General features: G+C 36.5%; 1 protein-coding gene and 1 non-coding gene across 2 annotated transcripts in view; both read right to left on the bottom strand.

Moving 5' to 3' along the window:
• SACK1B (scaffolding CK1 anchoring protein B) overlaps positions 1–20,601 on the bottom strand; it is a 79,142-nt gene that overhangs the window by 42,334 nt on the left and 16,207 nt on the right. The gene's annotated exons all lie outside the window — the stretch shown is intronic.
• LOC115943994 (U6 spliceosomal RNA) lies at positions 6,550–6,656 on the bottom strand. Its single transcript, XR_004078563.1, has one exon. It is a non-coding gene; the product is annotated as a U6 spliceosomal RNA (small nuclear RNA).

Raw genomic sequence — 20,601 nt, 5'->3', positions numbered from 1 at the left:
TGAGCCGAAGGCAGATGCTTAACGACTGAGTCACCCAGGCGCCCTTGGTATATGTGTTTTTTATTGGCAGACATCACACACATATGTTAAGTTATAGAAAGTGGGTTATATTTCCCCAATTTTGTCATCCTAAATAAAATCAAGACATTCATCAGAATCCAATAGACTACTTATACCATCTACTAATTATGAGATTTAAAAAAATGCTTCTAGGACTTGAGAGTTTGCAAATTCTTGGTAGATCCATTGCTTCCTGAATTTAAATATGGAACACCTGGGAGAGTCACTTAAAGCAGTGGACACCACAGTCATCGAAGGCCACCAGCTGCATATACTACAGAATTAATGTGATTAAAGAGCAAAGGCCACACTGTTAAATACGAGCCTAGAAAGAACTCTTCTCCCTCACCCTTAAACTAACCCTCTACAAATATAAATGTCCAAATGGAAAAGAAGAGTTTCCTTGGTGGCATAATTAAAGAGGACTGTTCTCTGACCACCATAAAACATACTGATTCAGGTTAAAATAAGATGACAAAATACCAATTATCTTTTAGCAGTTGTAACACTTAAAGTGATTAGATTGTCAAATCACTTCCAGAATGGAGAAGTAGGATGGCTATAGTCATAAATATTGAGGGCTCACACATATAAATGTCCATTATAAAGTACTTTTTAAGATTCCTCTTTATATTTCTTTGCATATAAGTGTTATCAAAGAAGAATCCTTGGTGCTAAACTTTAGGTTTTTATAAAAAAGAATCACTTTCCATCTATATTACTCTGTGCAAGTATTCAACCTCAGAATTTAATTTAGAAATTGGCCCTGTAACTTGTAACTTGATTTAGTAGAATTACAGTATTTTAATTGGTTCATGGATGTTGAATATAACATAATTGGAAATATGAAACTTACGATGCTGAGAATGTCTTTTAAGAACCACCAGGTGATGGTAAACAATTATATCTAGAATCTCTTAAGACATAAAGTGTTGTTACTGAATTGATACAGAAATTTGGTTCATATTTTAAGCTCTATTTACATAGTTATTAAACAGTTCAGACTTGTAAAAATTTGCCCTAATTCACCAAAGTATAAAATTTGTTGATGAGTAACTACAATACAAATAAACAGTGTCAAGGAACACGTCAGTGGTATAAATGAAGAGAATTCTAAGGAGGAATCTCATCTCATTAGCAGACATCAGGCTTCCTGTGTTGGTTATCTATCATTGCATAGCAAATTACCCCCCAAATTTAGTGGCTTAAAGTAACATATGTTTATTATCTCATAGTTTATGTGGTTGAAAAATTTGAGAGCAGCTTAACTGAGTGGTTCTGACTCAAGAGTCAAAGGTTGTGGTCATCTGGAATTGGCTGGTAAGGCGTATCTGCTTCCAAGACACTTGACTTACATGTCTGTTGGTAGGAGGTCTTATTTCCTCACCCCTTGGGCTTACCTATAAACTGCTGAGTGACCTCAAGTCACAGAAGCTGGCTTCCCCAGAGAAAGTATTAAAGGGAGCAAGGAATAAGCATTATGTATTTTGTAACCTGGTCACACCATCACTTCAGCCATGTTTTCATTAGAAGGGAGTCACTAAGTACAGTCCACACAGAACTGGGTAAGATGAGAGAGAGAAGAATCATATGTGATTCCAAAGTATGATGGCCTCAGTGTCTAAGAAAGTGATGATGGCTTTCACCGAGAGATGACAGGAGGGGAAGTATAGTGAAGTTCATAAATTTCTAGCTGTTACTTTGAACATATTGCATCAGGAGTCCATTGGCCACACAGGTAAAGATGCCGCTGGATGGTCAGCTAGAATTAAAGACCAATGTTCAGAAGACAGGCCAGCCCAGAGTCATAAATAGCAATGGTAGCTGAAGGTGTGAAGTAGAAGGCAGCACTAAGGAATAAAATGCACAGAGAGAACAGACCCAAGGAGAAAAATCTTTGAAACATTCCCTTTCAGGAAACATTAAGAAACAACAGTTAAAGGTACAGGAAAAGAATGAATAGAGAAATATCATAGAAACTAATGGCAAGAGAATTAAAAGTTGACACTAGCTGACAGCAAAGCGGAAGAAACTGAGGGTGACTAAAAGGTCGCCAGTGTGTCTCAACCACACAGACAACAGCGACCTATAGAGGAGAAGAACGGAAGAGAAACACAGACTGTAGGAATGGGAGGAAAGAAAAATAAGGAAGTACAGACACTTGAAGGAAACTATTTCTTAAGTATAATGGTTAAAACATAAGAGATAAAAAAATGGTAGAAGAAATGATAGCAGGATGGAGGCAAGCAATTCACTCTAGAGTAGTGCTATACTGGAAAGCAGAAAGGAAACACTCATAAATACAAATTAAAGGTATAAAAACCAAAGTAATAGCTTCTCCCATTCTGTAGGTTGCCTTTTCATTTTGTTGACTGTTTCCTTCACTGTGCAATAGCTTTTTATTTTGATGTAGTCCCGGTAGTTTAGTTTTTGCTTTTGTTTCCCTTGCCTGAGGAGACATATCCAGAAAGATGTTGCTATGGCCAATGTCAAAGAAATAACTGCCTCTGCTCTCTTCTAGGAGTTTTATGGTTTCAGGTCATATACTGAGGTCTTTAATCCATGTTGAGTTTATGTTTGTGTATGGTGTAAGAAGGTGGGCCAGTTTCATTTGTTGGGTGTGTAGCTCTCCAGCTTTCCCAGCACCATTGATTTTAGAGACTGTCTTTTCCTTATTGCATATCCTTGCCTCCTTTGTTGTAGATTAATTAACCATATAAGTGTGGGTTTATTCCTGGGCTCTATTTTGTTCCACTGATCTATTTTTGTACCAGTACCTTACTGTTTGGATTACTACAGCTTTGTAGTGTATCTTGAAGTCTGAGATTGTGATACCCCAGCTTTGTTCTTCTTTCTCCATATTGCTTTGGCTATTCAGAATTTTTTGTGGTTCCATACAAATTTTAGCATTATTTTTTCTAGTGTTGTGGAAAATGTTATTGGTATTTTGATAGGTATTGCACTGAACCTATAGATTGCTTTGGGTACTATGAACATTTTAACAATATTAATTCTTCCAATCCACGAGCATGGAACACCTTTCCATTTGCTTGTATCACCTTCAATTTCTCTCATCAATGTTTTATAGTTTAGAGTACAGGCAGATCTTTCACCTCCTTGGCTAAGTTTATTATTTTTGGTGCAAATGTAAATAGAACTGTTTTCTTAATTTCTCCTTCTGCCACTTCATTACTACTGTATAGAAACACAACTGATTTCTAGGTACTAATTTTATATCCTGCAACTTTACTGAATTCATTTATTATTTCTAATAGTTCTTTGCATATGATATATCCAATAAAGGGTTAGTACCCAAAATATATAAAGTAATATATAATAATAATCCAATTAAAAATGGGCCAGAGGACCTGAATAGACATTTTTACAAAAACAAAACAAAACAAAACACAGATAGCTAAGTGACACATGAAAAGATACTCAACATCACTAATCATCAGGGAAATGCAAATCAAAACCACAATGAGGTATCACCTCACATCTGTTAGAATGGCTAGAATCAAAAAGACAAGAAATAGCAAGTGGTGGCAAGGATGTGGAGAAAAAGGAACCTTTCTGCACTCTTGGTAGGGATGTAAATTAGTACAGCCACTGTGGAAAACAGTATGAAGGTTCCTCAAAAAATTAAAAATAGAAATACCATAGGATCTAATCATTCCACTACTGGATATTTACCCAAAGAAAATGAAAACACTAATTTGAAAAGATACATGCATCCCTATGTTTATTGCAGCAGTATTTACAATTGCCAAGATATGCAATCAGCTCAAATGTCTGTCAATAAGGTAAATGGATAAAGATGTGGTATATATATACAATGGAATATTACTCATCCATAAAAAAGGATGAGATGTTGCCATTTAGGACAACATGGATGGACCTAGAGGATATTATGCAAAGTAAAATAAATCAAAGAGAAAAGGACAAATATCATATGATGTTATCTATATGTGGAATCTAAAAAACAAATGAATAAAACACAAAGAAGAATCAGACCTATAAATACAGGGAACAAACTGATAGTTGGTGGGGGGTGCAAATGAGTGAAGGGGACTGGGAGATACAGGTTTCCAGTTATGGAATGAATAAGGGTCATGGAAATAAAAAGACACAGCAGGGGTGCCTGGGTGGCTCAGCTGGTTAAGTGTCTGCCTTCAGCTCAGGTCATGACCTCAGGGTCCTGGGATCGAGCCCCACATTGGGCTCGTTGCTCATTGGGGAGCCTGCTTCTCCCTCTCCCTCTGCCACTCCCCCTGCTTGTTTTCTCTTTCTTTCTCTCAAATAAATAGATAAAATCTTAAAAAAAAAAAAAAAGACACAGCATAGAAAATATAGTCAGTGATGTTGTAACCTGTATTGTGACTGATGGTAGCTACACTTCTTGTGGTGAGCATCACATGACGTACAGTCCTTGATTCACTATGTTGTACACCTGAAACTAATCTAACATCACGTGTCAACTATAGTAAAAAACAAAAACAAAATCAAGGTAATAGAATATCAGGGGTGTGGGTCAAGAGCAGAGATTTTTTTTTTTTCCTCTGAAGAAAACAGATTAGAAGAGAGGGTAGCATTTGAGGTGGAAGAGCTGGAAACTCAAAGGAATTCACCTAGAAAGTCCCCAGTTGGGAAGGAAGCTTTGGGGATTTTATCAAAGCAGCCGTTGGCATTTGAGAACAAAGATATTCAGTCCAGTTTTAAATGTTAAGCCCCATGATAAATGCGTAATTTAAAAAAAATTGTTATCACTGTTTCTTCTCAGTTAATATGACCACATGAGTTGAGTATATTGTTACATAGTTATAGCAATCTGTACCAGTTTCTTCAGTAGTAACCAGGGGGAAAAAATGGACTTTTTTTACTTCTGGTGTTGAGGGGAGTAACACGAGTAACAAGTGAGTGCATTCTCTGGGTCACATTTCCTGAAATATTATTTTAAATAATTGTTTGACCTCTCAATTTCTTTGATATCACCTTTAAAAATAAAACAGTGTGCTCCATTCAATACGTGCCCTCTTTAATACCCATCACCAGGATGGAGCACTGGGTGTTATACGTAAACAATGAATCATGAACACCACATCAAAAACTAATGATGTAATGTATGGTGATTAACATAACAAAATAAAATTTAAAAAAAAAAACTGTGTTTACTATACTGGAATTATTAATTTAAATAAACCAAAAAATAAAAAATAAAAAAATAAATAAAACAGTGTGGACGCACATACTTATGTGAAACTAAGCTCTGGGAAATCTGTGACTTTGAGCTCCAGGGATTTTGCTACTGTGAAACTATGTAAATAAATCCTAAAACCTATGTTGATTGAATCAGAATTGGTCTACTTTTACAAAAACATAAAGTGGCAGCTGACAGGGCAATCTTATTTTAGGAATGAGCTGCATGTTTTTTTAAATTGGACTGTTAACTGAAATAAACTATTTGGAATGTAACTTACAAAGAGAGAAAGATTAGTATACTTGGCTCAATGAATACATTTACTGTTTGAATGTGGCAAATGTTTTTGGAAAAAAGATGAAGTAAACATACACTTGAAAAAAATTAGTATTACAGTTTCCCAAACATGTTTTCTAGAACACAACTGTAAAGAACATAATGCTATAAAATTCTTGTTTTTGGTTTCACTCAGGGTTGCTTTCATCTTCATGTTTTGAATAGATTATGGCATTATATACTTTTGTTTAAAAAAATAAGTTTAACTGAAACAGTTAAAATATAAAAGTTATATATATAAAGTACTATTACTAAATTATATATGGCTGTATATGATATTTGTGACATATAGAGTTAATTTTTTAAGACTTTAAACCTAAGAGCATGTAAGCCCTATTAAGTTTCCCAGTTAAACATTTGTGTTTTTCAAGGACTTGCAGGTCTCTAATATTTTAAACATGCAAAACTGTACCTATCCCCTCATGTATACACATGAATGTCCATCCTTACATAGGTAGCATATCTATACCTAACATATTCTTACATGTATACTATTTTGAGTAGTACTCTAAGCACAAGAATTTATCATCTATAGCTTATACAGACAAAATTTCTTTGGAATACTGGTTAAAATAATGAGTTTCATGACATGCATTATACAGAGAAATGTTGACAAAGTAAGGGCATGAGAAGTTAAAATAAGACACAGGATGGTTTCCATTCATAAAAATATTGGAAATGCTCAAAAGAAGAATAAAATAAAACTAGGCTTTAACTGATTCATTGAATGGTTAATATCTATATGTTTGTACTAGACAGAAATTCTAAATATTTTTTTCTAAACATTTAAATAGTGATAGCTTATCATTTTTAAAAATTTTTATTTAAATTTTGGTTAGTTAACATACAGTGCAATATTGGTTTCAGGAGTAGAATTCAGTGATTCATCACTTACATATAACACCCCGGTGCTCATCACAACCAATGCCTTCCTTAAGGCCCATCCCCCATCCAGCAAAATTATGGAATGCTTCATGAATCTACATGTCATTCTTGCACAGGGACCATGCTAATCTTCTCTGTATCATTCCAATTTTAGTATATGTGCTGCTGAAGTGAACACTATCAATGGTTTTTATTTTAAACTCCTTTAATATGTATCTGATATGTGTGCTATTTTTTTCTTAAATTCACCTACAGATTTTGTGATATTTAATCATCCTAATACATTCAAAATAAAATAAAAGGGATTTCTCTAATGATAATTTTATTAGACCAACTCTCCTACTGGAAATAAGGTCCAGAAAAGAATAATTAAGGCAGCCAGTATTTGTGGGGCCAAGATCATAGATAGAAGAGAAATAACAAAGTAAGACAAATTTTTCCTGCCACTTTTTCACCTAACAGTTACACATTTGCCAATTCAGAGCAAGGCACTGGTAGCAAGGTAAGATATGGTGAAGACCTTCCAGCAATCTCAGAGGGATAGAGAAAACAAACAAAACTGGAGGCCAGTACCACAAAGGCAAAAAGGACTCAATAACCCCTTATCACAGAGCAAAGGGAATCACAATAAAGTGAACTCAAGAGTCCTTGTGGTATTGCCCTTAAGACACTTGCCAAATCCTAAATTTCTCACTGAGTAAAAGGGTAAGAAACCAAACAGAAGGAAGTTGGTAAGAGGGGAAAAAGCTTAAGAATGTTTTTGACAATCACATTGGAGTTCAGATTCTTCTAAGAAAAAGGCCCCTGTAAACACCTTCAGTGTTTAAAGGAAATTCCACAAGTGTTACCCTAAGAGTAAGGGAAAACTGGAGATAGACCACTATTCTGAAAGACTAAATCTCAGCCTCATTATATCTCAATCCCTATTTGGAATAAGAGGATCTAATCTTACTTTAGCTGTCGACCCAAAGAAAACTAAACCCTGTCTAAAGGAGATTACCTCTGCAATTTTTTATACTAAATATCCAGCATTCAATCAAAAAATACCAAGCACATGAGAAGACAGAACCAAATGAACAAACACCAAGAGAAAAAACAAACAACAGAAACAGACCTATAAGTGATCCAGATATTGGTATTATCATAAACAGACTTTAAAGTAACTGTTATTTAGGCATTCAAGAATTACATGACTGAAAAATACCAATACCAAAATTAAGAAATCAATGGATGAGTTTAATAGTAAATAATACTCAAATGAAGAAGGGACAGTAACTTAAGGATAACTATATAGAAAATACCCAGAATGAAGTACAAAGAAAGTTATGGAAATTACAAAAATGAGTATGAAATTTATATGGGATGTTTTAAATAAAGAAACAAAGATGTATGTCATACTTCTAATTAGAATTCCTAAAAGAGGAGAAATAGAATAAGGCAGAAGTAATATTTGAAGAGATGCCAGCTGAGATATTTAAACAACAGGAATATATTAAGACACAGACTCAAGAAGCTTTAATATGTCCAAGAGAAAAAAAAAATGAAAAATACATACTCATGTAGTTACATCATATTAAAGCTACTGAAAATGAGAGAAGAAAATCTTAAAATAGAAAAAAACACATTATCTTTAAACAAACATTAAAAGTCAGTTGACTTTACAATTAAAATGAGTTTAAGAAAAAATTCCATAGGAAGCACTATTCATATTTCATGTTATATCCAACATTGTAATGGAAGACCTAGCAATGTAATAAGATAATCAAAAACTTTGAAAATTAAATGAGAAAATAAAACTCATTATTTATAGATCTGATGATACAGGTAGAAAATTCCAAATAATCTATATACAAAGTACTGGATTGAATAAGTCAATTTACCAAGTCATTGGACCCAAGTCAAAACACACACACACACACACACACACACACACACACAATTCTATATACTAGTAAAGAAGACAAAAAAAAAATTAGAACAAAAAACTTTTAAGGTATCAAGAAGGGATATACCTTGTTCATGGATTGGATGATTCAATATTGTAAAGTCCAATTCTTTTCAAACTGTTCTAAGTAATGTCAATGAAAATCTCAGATTTTTTTTTTTTAATTGACAAGATGATTTTAAAATTCCTACAGAAAAGCAGAGGATTTAGAATAGCCAGGGCAATACTGGGAGAAAAAAACAAAAACAACAGAGGACTTACACTACTAAACAAAGAGATTTACTATAAAGCTATGGTAACTAAAATACTTTGGTCTTGGCACAAGGATAGAAAATAGATCATCAGAACAGAGACCAGAAATACACTAGTATATATAAGTGGTTACATGATTTAGGGCAATAGTGACACTGTAGTACAGCATGGAAAGGATGATTTGCCAATTAAAGGTGCTGGGTCAACCAGATCTTCGTATAAACATTAACATGGACCCTGACCTCACATCATACATATAAGTCAATACTGGAAGGATTTGTATACCCAAATATGAAAGATAAAATAAAACTTCTAAAAGCCAATAAATCTTAGGATAGGCGAATATTTTCTCCAAGAAACTCTGAAATAGCTAACCTTAAAAGATTGGGCTATGTTAAAATGAAGAACTTCTGTTTATCAAAAAAATACCATTACCAGGGTGAAAAAGTAAGCCATAGAAGATATTTGCAATATAGGTATCTAACAAAGAATTCATATACAGCAAAGAAAAAGATTACAAATCAATTTTAAAAAATAATGTTGCATTGTGATAGATGGTAACTACATTTGTCATGGTGAGCATTGAGCAATGTATAGAACTGTTGAATCAATACGTTGTATACCTGAAACAAAGACATTGTATGTTAATTATATTTCAATTAAAAATATGAATCTAATCTTAAAAAGAAAATAACCCAGTTGTTTTTTAAGAGAGAAAAGAATAAGAATCCTGAACCCTATGACAGAATGGAGAATACAGCTCATCCAAAATCAAAGGACAAGTACAAAGTGGCAATATCACAGGAGGTGACTCATCATTAAGAAGGGTTTTTAAAAACTGAATAGGAGACAATACAGAAAAGGATTCTTCAAGTAGGGAAATAACCATTACAAGATTAAGAAGGAATAAGTTACCATGGAATGCCCAGAAAATGGCAATTGAATAAAACTGGAGTTTAAGGTGACTGATGGAAGGAGGAAGAAGATAAAGCACAAAAGGACACAGGAAGAGCTTCATATGTGCCTACTGAGTTGGACTTTATCTGGTAGATAAGCAGGAATCAGATGTGACAGCACCTGCACAAAAGCATGGTGGGAGTTCAGCTGGTCTCCATAGTACCAGCATGGAATGGTCTATCAGAGGTAATACTGATCGTTATGTGTTCTGTTCGGACCCCCTGCCAGGGCTCAAATACCAGCATTGCCATTTCCTACTTCTAAATCCTAGCATAAGTTATTTAACCTCTTTGTTCTCACCTCGGAAAGGAGGCAACAGAGCTATCTATTTTAGAGAGCGGTTATGAATATGTTAATACATTTAAAGAGCCTAGAACCGTGCCTGGCACATGCCATTCAATGAACATTAGATATTATTGATGTTGTTGAGAAATTTACTTCTCCTTCCCAGTAGAGAAGCAACATAACATAAAAAAGTCTGATTAATGGAGGGGCGCCTGGGTGGCTCAGTCGGTTGAGTGTCTAACTTGATTTGGCTCAGGTCATGATCTTGGGGTCATGGGGTAGGGCCCCACACTGAGTTCCTTGCTCAGTGCTGAGTCTATTTGTCCCTCTCCCTCTGCTCCCCTCCCCCCCACCCCTTCTCATGTGCACATGCTCTCTCTCTCTCTAATAAATAAATACATAAAATCTTAAAAAAAAAAGTCTGGTAATGGAAATTGAGAAGCCTGAATACTATCTGTCCTAATAGTTACTAATCATTTGGGTGACTTCAGACTTTCAGATTCTCTCAATTTCCAACAGCCCATTTGTAAAAAGACTACATGGTTCATGATTATTTATTTATTTATTTATTTATTTTTTCAGTAACTGCTCCAGGATTTCAGCAGGCTTTAATAGGACTACTATGACACAGATACTGATTTTTTTTTTTTCATGATTATGGATTTTCCAGTAGCACATATTGGATTGATATTTAGCCAAATGGCAATGTTTTTGCTTTTCATATTTATTTACTTGTTTAAAATATCTGTTTGAATTCTTAAGGGGGAAATTGAAAGGTGATTATTAATAAGAAATTAATACAGTCCAAAGGAAAGTGTTGGTTTGTGAAAAAAAATGTGTACTGATTTTTTTCTGCTTTTAAAGCTTTGTGAGTCAACTAATTATGGAGTGTCTAATGATTACACAAAAACAGTTATGAAGCATTGTTCCTTTCTAAAGGAATATTACCATGAGACTCTCGTCATATCAGCACTGGTGTACCAAGGAATGACAGAAGGGGTAAGGTTGGGTGGGGGGAGCAGGGATCTGCCCTGGTGAGGAGCAGCATATCATCAGTGACATTATTTACAACTGCCAGCATATGGTGTAATAAAAAAGCAGACTGCCTTTTAGTAAATCTTATGTTGTTTTAAATTCCCTAGAGATAATGAACTTCCTTATTACCTGCATCCAGGGCAGGCAACTCCCACTGTTCCTGCTTTGTGATGCCATTGCTTATCAGTACACGAAATCAATTATTTTATTATGGGAAAAATCCTAAGTGAAAAAAGTAGGAGACATTTTTATACATAATTTCAAGTAGGATCTCAAGTATATTACATATAAACATTCTATTTCAGAGATCTACAGAAGGTGTTAAAATGCATACACACACCCTCGTGTGCACATATACTTCTCTATCCATCTATTTCTCTTACAGGGAAGAAAATATCTAGATTTTATTTCCTTATCTCTGTCCTGTATTTTTCCCTATTTCATGACCTCCTACCAGCCATAACCACTGAACTGATTTGAAAGACCTCCACAACTGGATCTCAATCTACCTCTCCCACCAACCCATGCCTTCCTTTTCTTCAAACCCACTCTCCTCACTCCACATCCCCTACTATGTGAAAATGCCAAATTTATCCACCCAAATGACCTGTGAAAATAGTGACCCCCCAAGTGACAACTTCCCAGTGTCTTATTCTGTCTTTCACTCACCTGACCCAGCATATGAGAGTTGCTAAATAATTGCCTTTGGGAGGTTCCACATCTCAGCAGGTTATGTAAGCTCCTGCTTTATCAGGTCCTGGGTCAGCATCCAGCCAGTCAGTCTTCTTATCTCTCACTCCATTCGTTCATTACTTTGTATCCGAATCTTATGTAAGTTACTTTCCATCCCTCACCTACGCCCTCAGGATCAGGACTGATCTCCAAGTCCAGTCTGTGTTTGGATTCAAATGTGATCCCTAATGTCTACTCAGACATGTCTGTAGCTCTTGGTGGCTAGGTTACTGGTCAACCATCCTGGGGAAGTGGTGAAAATAGGAACTTCCAGGCCTCTGTAACCTGGTCTCTGTGCTTCCTGATTCCAACTCTCTGATGACCGACGCCACCCTCAAATGACAATGCCATCGTTCCAATTGCTCAGGCCAAAAATTTTGGAGTAACTCTTTAACTTATTTCACACTGACATTTACTGTCTTCAAAATATGTCCAAAAACTAACCATCACTGCTGCCATCCCGACCATTTAATGTATCATCGTCTCGTACTTGAATTATTTTCAGAGCCTCTGATGTGCTTATTCTTGAGCCCTATAGTCAATTTTCAATATTGCAGCCAGATGTATCCTTTAATATAGCATATTTGAAATTGATTGTGTCTTTCTTTTGCTCAAAATTCTCCAGTGGCTCCCTATTTTACATAGAGTATATAAGCCAAGATCCTTATAATAGCTCATGCGGCCCTCCACGTTACTTCTCTGAACCCACCTATGCATCTCCCCTCTTTCCTGGGTCCAGCAACTGGCATCCTTAATGGCATCCTCTAACAAACAGGAAGCCATGTTCCTGCCCTAAAGCTTACCCTACGTCTAGCCTACTCTGCCGCAAAAAGATGCTGTCTCATTTCCTCTTTCCTCAACTGTCGCTTTCTTGATGAGGTATACTCTGAGCGCCCTATTTAAAATGCAGACTAACACCACCATCACTCTCAATCCTCCTGACCCAACCTATTTGTGCTTTGTTTTCTTTTTCTCCATACCACTCCTCATTTATTATGCTTATTATCTACCTCATTTGTATGTAAGCTCCATTCAAAGGCAGGGTTTCCTATGTACTTTACCCTCTTATGTCTCCATAGAATTTAGAACAGTACGTGACATACAGTAGGCATTAAATATTTGCTTGAATGAATGAACACCCTGTCATATCTTTTACCCATAAGGTTGGCCAAAGATTGACTGATCCCCCCCTCACAGTTGAAGCTTCATTATCTGACTGCCCCTTCTCTTACTTCTTCAAATTTCCCCTGCATTTAAACTCAAGAGATCCCATTTCTTTTTAGTGCCTCCTGATGTAGTCTGCAACCTAGATGCTACATCTCATCAACTCAATCACAACCTTCTGTCGGTGGCAGATAGGTTCCTGTGACCTCTAAGAGCAAGCCCACAATGGCTTCCCACGTGGTTCATTTAGAAACCAGTGCTTCTACATCTCCACCATCTAGTTTGAATCCTAGAGCCTCTCAACCATGTCTTCTAATACCTTCATTTAGGAATAGGCTGTCATCACTACTTTCCAATCATGATCATTTTGGAGGCATGCCTATCACAAAAAAAGCAGATTATCCATCAGTAAAATACGGATGATAAAAAGTACATAAGTCACAGGGTAGTTGTGAAGGTCACTTTAAGGTCATGCATGTAAAGTACTTAGCACAGTGCCCGACACATACGCACTCAGTAAATATTACCTGATACTGTTACTAGATTACATAATATAAATCCATTACTCAAAACCAGATCCCACTTTTAGTCCTGATGATAAAAGCCAACAATTTTTTCTCAAGATAATTTGAAGAGTTACTAGTTTAAAAAAAAGAATAATTAATATAAAAGTATACACCACATGATGAATCTGTGGCAACTATAGAAGGGCAGGCAGAATCCTTTAAATATAAAATGTCAGTCTGGTGTTACAGCCCTCATCATCTCAAAAAGGCTCCCGCAGCAAACCCCCATTACATTTTACATCTCATTAGAAGGACAGATAAGTAAAGGACAGTTATATCCTCTTATTCTCATGAAAGTTAACTTTTGATAAGATGCCTCAGTGTGCACTTGAGGTCCTAAATTTATCTCATTTAGCTGCAAGGTATGTTTCATTTATTAGATTTTTAAACAAGAATGCCTACAAAGTCAAGTTATCTTCCCTTTGCCCATGTTCTTTTCACTCCCTGCTGGAATACCACATGCCTTCTTCCCCTCTGCAGCGTTATTTTTCTAGCTTGGCTCTAAAGGGATCTGAGTCTGGGCACCTGGGTGGCTCAGTCGGTTAGGCGTCTGCCTTTGGCTCAGGTCCTGGGATCCTGAGATCCTGGGATGGAGTCCGGTATTGGGCTCCTTGCTGGGTGCGGAGTCTGCTTCTCCCTCTGCCTGCCACTCCCCCTGCTTGTGCTCTCTCTCTCTGACAAATCAATAAATCAATAAATAAATGTGTATGCGTCATGCTTGACATGTCAACTATCTCAACTCTATCCTCACAAGGAGCCCATGGAGTATTAGCATCGCCATTTTACAGATGGGAAAAATAAAGCTCAGAGAGGTTGTAGTATGATAGCTAATACAAACAGCTATTTGAACTGGGATTCAACCCAGCCCTAACTGACTCCAAGATTCAGAGCCTTCATACCATTCCCTGAAGCCTCTTTAAAAAAGAGCATTATTTGAATTTGGGTAATTTAAAAAGAGAGAGAGAGAGAGAAGTTACAGTGTTTTGTCCATACACGTTTTCAAGTCAACTAAGGAAGCCCATAACCTGATCGTGCAATAAGGTCTGAGTCCCTGCATGGTGCCTTCTTTCCTCTCCCCTCCCGTAAGTAATTGTGTTAAAAACTGTATACTTAGTATCATCAGAGTTACTGCTAATAGTAGAAGAAGGGAGTAGGTAAATGAACTGGGAAGAACGTGGAATGTGTTACCTCCCTGTAGAGCACCAGCTCAGTGGAGAAAGTGGATTCCCCTACAGACACAACAATAGTTAGCACAGCAATTTTAACAAGATACCGCTCTCTCTCTCACACATATACACAATGTGTGTGTGTGTGTGTGTGTGTGTGTGTGTGTATATATGTATATATATATATATGAACATGTAATACATTTTAGAGAAGAGGTATTCAAATTAATGCCACAGGATAAAAAATGTCATTAAATCTGACTACACAAAAAAAACATTTCCTGGAAAAAACTAATGTTTTTTTTTAATTTTATTTTCTTATTTACTTGACAGAGAGAGAGATAGCAAGAGCAAGAATACAAGCAGAGGGAGTGAGAGAGGGAGAAGCAGGCCTCCTGCCCAGCAGGGAGCCCGATGCGGGACTCGATCCCAGGACCCTGGGATCATGACCTGAGCCGAAGGCAGACGCTTAACGACTGAGCCACCCAGGCGCCCCTGGAAAAAACTAATTTTGACTCAAGTTCAATGAAAGTATTCACAGTGAGAGTTGCAACAGGGGGGGCAGAGAGGAAATTCTTAATAAAAATCGGGAACATCAGGGCAGTGATGATCCTAGCCTAATAAAGGCACTGATAAATACATCAATATCACTTTGCTAGGAAGGATATGATCACAAAGTCATGCAGATGGAAGTGACACACGGTAACACAAAAAAATTATTCATATAATGGACTAATTCAGCAAGGAGTATAACATATTGAAATAATCTTGAATTGGGAAGCACTATTAGAGATCTGGACAGGAACATTAGATTCAAAAAAAAAAAAAAAAAACACTGAAAGGCTTTGCTTCCTGTCTTTCACTACATAAATGAAGATACCTGGGGGAGGTACAATGACCTGTTCAATCTCTAACTAGTTAGTGGTAGACCCCTGATAATAGAGCCTCTAGTCTAGTGCTACCTTTATAATGCCAGGCAAATCCCAGGATAAGCCCCATCGTCTGTTCACCTTCCCATCTGTGGCCATGGGCCAATTGGTGGTTAATGTTTCTCAGTATTACTAATAGCTCCCCTGGCCATATCTGCCACACCCAACAGCAGTGACTCAGGAGAGGTAGTATAAAACACCTCAGGAACTACTCTGCCCTAATTCTCACTAGATTCATGCTTCTGTGTCTTCTTGAGTCCCTATTTCACAAGAGTAAGATTCATACCTCACAGAAGCAGCTAGCCTAGAATAAGGAAACAGATGAAAATAGCATTCTGGGTAAGCATTCACATATTCAAGACTATCAGAAATCGTAACTTTATGGATATCCACCAAGAGGCCAGAAGAAAAATTACTTTAACGAAAGATGACTTTTTAAAGTAATTAGAGAGGATACTTTCATGAAAGGTGTTCACAGTAATTAGGAATACATGCATATATCATCTTGGGAACACCTCTTGAGAGACAAGTAATTACCTGGGAAAAGTCTTGCTAGACGCTATCAGATTATATAAAGTTCACCCAAATATAATTATGGCAACCACATAGGGAAAAATAGGAAGGAGTTAGAAAAAAGAGCCAGTCAATAAAAATATGGCCCACTTAGGGCACAAGTAAGAAGTTATTTCTTTTTTTTTTTAAGATTTTTTATTTATTTGCGAGAGAGAGAATGAGAGACAGAGAGCATGAGAGGGAGGAGGGTCAGAGGGAGAAGCAGACTCCCTGCTGAGCAGGGAGCCTGATGTGGGACTCGATCCCGGGACTCCAGGATCATGACCTGAGCCGAAGGCAGTCGCTTAACCAACTGAGCCACCCAGGTGCCCAAGAAGTTATTTCTAACTGGATTTTCCCAATGGAAAATTCTCTAATAACAAAATAAGCATACAAAGAAAAAACAAATGGAAAAAGCAAGAAAACAAAACAAAAAACCTCTATACAACTTAAGGTTTTTTTTTGTTTGTTTGTTTGTTTTTGACAGAGGGGGAGAGAGAGAGAGAGTGCGCGCAGCAGAGGGAGAGGGAACAGCAGACTCCACTGAGCAAGGAGCCCAATGTGGGACTTGATCCCAGGACCCTGGGGTCATGACCTGAGTGAAGGCAGACCCTTAACTGACTGAGCTACCCAGGTGCCCACTTTATACAATTTCTGAATGACAACTGGCCAAAAAAAAAAATGAGTAAATAAAAACAAATCTATGGATCTTTCAAATACTATAAAGATTATATTTTGCTTATAAAAGTAGAGTCATTCAGAGACTGTATGACTTGAGATAGGAACAAGAGCATATAGGGGTGCCTGGGTGGCTCAGTCGTTAAGCGTCTGCCTTCGGCTCAGGTCATGATCCCAGGGTCCTGGGATCGAGCCCCGCATCCAGCTCTCTGCTCCGTGGGAAGCCTGCTTCTCCCTCTCCAACTCCCCCGCTTGTGTTCCCTCTCTCGCTGTCTGTCTCTCTCTCTCTCTCTGTCAAATAAATAAATAAATAAATAAAAATCTTAAAAAAAAAAAAGAGCATATAAATCAATGAAATTTAAAAACAAAGTATTTCCAGTTACAGATAGATATGATATAGTATCATTTTTATTTCCTTTCTCAAGGGACTAGAAGGTTAATTTGGTGGTCAGACTTCCAATGCTTGGACCTCTAAGAAAAGTGCTTTTGGATTCTTTTCATTATTTTAAGATTTTTTCCATCATATGACTTTTTTTTTTTTTTTCGTAAGTATCTTCTGTCAATTGCAAACAGAACAGTGAAAATGGACTTAAATTATTCTCCGAGTTCACTTTTCTTGGGTTCTGCTTTGCTGGTTCTTAGCCCTACCTGTTTGGCTTCATATCTCAACAGTTTCATAATGTTGATTACCTAAAGAATCTCCCTAAGAAATCTGAAGGCAAGAAAATTCGTTCTATTCATTAAAATATACATTACTCAGAGGCACCTGGGTGGCTCAGTCATTAAGTGTCTGCCTTCGGCTCAGGTCATGATCCCAGGGTTCTGGGATCGAGCCCCGCATCGGGCTCCCTGCTCGGCGGGAAGCCTGCTTCTCCCTCTCCCACTCCCCCTGCTTGTGTTCCCTCTCTCGCTGTGTCTCTCTCTGTCAAATAAATAAATAAAATCTTTAAAAATAAATAAATAAATAAATAAAAATTAAAAAAAATATACATTACTCAAACACTTTATGGAAAAAATGCCTTCCTCTTCATAATGCCATGACAATTCACTGAGTTATCCAATAAAGAGAATTTGTCTTCTGAAAATAGTTTGAAAACAGAAAGTTGACCCTGATAACTAATAAGCTTCCTTTGATTCCAAAGATTATAAGAACCTGACTTATCTGCTGAGTAATGATAGTCATGAAAATCACACTGAATCTACAATGTGTTCTGATTAGCTTTTACTTCAAAATAATATTTGCTCTTCTTATTTTAAATTTTTTCATAAGACCTTGTCCAGTTGTGGGCTAAATAGTGTAACATTTTGTAAAAAATGGGTTCAATAACTTTTTCTTTTCTGGAGTACTGTATCCTTCTAAAATCTTTAAGTAGACATAGGACACGCAAAGATATTTCCAAAAGACTAGGGAATTATACATTACATATGTGTGTGTGTGTGTGTGTGTGTGGGTGTGTGTGTATACACACACCACTTGACCTCAATATTTAATGCATCCCAGTAGAAATTAAAACATTCTCCAACACTTTTGGAAAACAAAACACTATGTTACCTGGTTTGATTTATATTCAAATGCACAAGGTTCAAATAATTCTCTTTCTTTGAATTCTGCTTGGGTATGTACACACAAAACCCAATAAAGGTTTTCTTATTTCATGCCATTTTGATTTTGTGGAAGAGAAGCAGACCATTAGATCACTGTTTATAGTATGGACTTCACGTTCCTCATCTTGCCAGTGCAAGTGGGAGTTCCCAGCAGACAATGACCAGGCAGAGGATATTACTTTCAGAGGCTCACTAAATAAATAGTTGCCACATTAGAAAGAAAGAAAAACACACCAAACGGTCATGACGACTGTTCAGTTTCCGGTGAGTGCTAGCCCAAGAACTTATGATATCTCCTGAATTTCATTTTGCATCACAGAAATGCAATGCTCCAAAGGAAACTAGCTGTGATGTAGGCTCATGAATTCATAACTAAGTTTACCATAATATTAATCTTCACTGATGTTCTAAATTTTCAGTTACTATTATAGTTCAAAAACATACTGTCTCCTGAAACGAAAATGAGCAAATGTTATAGTACCTGATATTTGTTATTCTACCTTTACAAGGACTCATATATATTCTTGACTTTCGTTCTGTTGTTTTACAAAATACAATTGTATGACATGTCCACAGAGTAAACAGTAAAGTATTAAAAATACTTGGGGCGCCTGGGTGGCTCAGTCAGTTAAGCATCTGCCTTTGGCTCAGGTCATGAACCCAGGGTCCTGGGATTGAGACCTGTATGTTGGACTCCCAGTTCAGCGGGAAGCCTGCTTCTCCCTCTCCCTCTGCTGCACCCTCCCCCACTTCTGCTCTATTTCTCTCTCTCTGTTTAAATAAATTAAATTTTAAAAATAAAATAAAATAAAAAATACTCATGGTTCAATCCAGAAAATTTAACTGACAGTTTAATTCAATAAGTTTGGACACCTACCATGTGCCTGATTTTATAGCTAATTTTTAACAAATGGAATAGATTAGTACTTTCTCTCATGTAATACTGCTAAGTTCATGGCTAAAAGCCAGGTTATTTGAGTTCAAAAGGTATAGGGGGAAAAAAAAGTCACCTTACTTTTGCAAAGCCTACATTTAACATTAGCCTCAGAACACTGTGTTTCCCTAACATGATTGGGAGGCTTTTAGTTGCCTATCTTGCAAACTATAATGTCACTGAGAATTTCAAGGGTCTTATATTTCTGTACTCCATAAAAGCAAGCTTCTGGAGCATTTCTGGGTCTTGGTGACACGAAACAAAGCAATGTCATGTATGTGTGGACCCTCAAGTCCCTTTTAGATTTACATTTCTATATTAAATGGCATCTGTAAGAAATAGACACTTTATAGTGAAAAATCATAACTCCTTATCCATTCATTTTTAAAACTCTAGACTGAGTTCAAAAAAGAGCTTAGGTAATTTTGTTGTAATCTCAAAATTGTCTATCATGGTACTGAGTACCTAGAAAACACTCAACAACTTTTATTTGATTGATTAAAAGAAAATTTCTAGTTTTTTTTTTTTTGAGCCCTAAAATAGAATTTCTGAGATTTATAAGCCAATATAAATATTTAATAAAGAACACAGAGGCCTTAAAATGCTAAGTAGCTCAGGACCTTACCTCAGAATTTTACATTGTCATGCCTGATTTTATACCATTTCCACACAACTGAGGAAATTAATAAGTAAATCTACGGTTTATTTAACAGCATAAACTATGTCCAGAGCAAGAATTAGGGCTCAGTCCTTTTGAGTACAAAAAAAAATTTCACCAGATTTACCAATAACACATTTCCTTTCAGAGTAGGAAAATATAAGTGCTTTGAACTCAAGGAATGTATCACACATCATCTTGTTGCCAATTCATATACCTTAGCCTTCAAAGGGAGAAGAAGGTACATTAAAAGAAGGAAATCTCCTGTAGCAGGGACCTAACCACTCTGTTAAATACACACAAGATATGGGAAGTACAACCCTCCTATGTATTCATATGCATATTTTCTGAGAATAATAGGCATGGTCTACACATAGATTCTTTTAACATACATATCTGTTATACTACTCTGGTGCATTTTCCACATATTTCATATTTTTCATTTCGAGTGGAATGAATAAGTCACAGGGATGAAAGGTACAACATAGGGAATGTAGTCAATGGTATTATAATAGTGTTATATGGTGACAGACGGTTACTACACTTGTGGTGAGCACCAGATAAGGTACTGACTTGTTGAATCCCTATGTTATACACATGAAACTAATGTAACATTGTGTGTCAACTCTACTTCGATGGAAAAAAAAAAAAATTTCACTTAAAAG

The sequence above is a fragment of the Leptonychotes weddellii genome, chromosome 8 (assembly GCF_054177405.1).
Source record: "Leptonychotes weddellii isolate Sample4059 chromosome 8, ASM5417740v2, whole genome shotgun sequence".
NCBI classification, from domain to species: Eukaryota; Metazoa; Chordata; class Mammalia; order Carnivora; family Phocidae; genus Leptonychotes; species Leptonychotes weddellii.
Note: the sequence above shows the minus strand (reverse complement) of the source record. Positions and strands in the feature narration are given on the sequence as shown.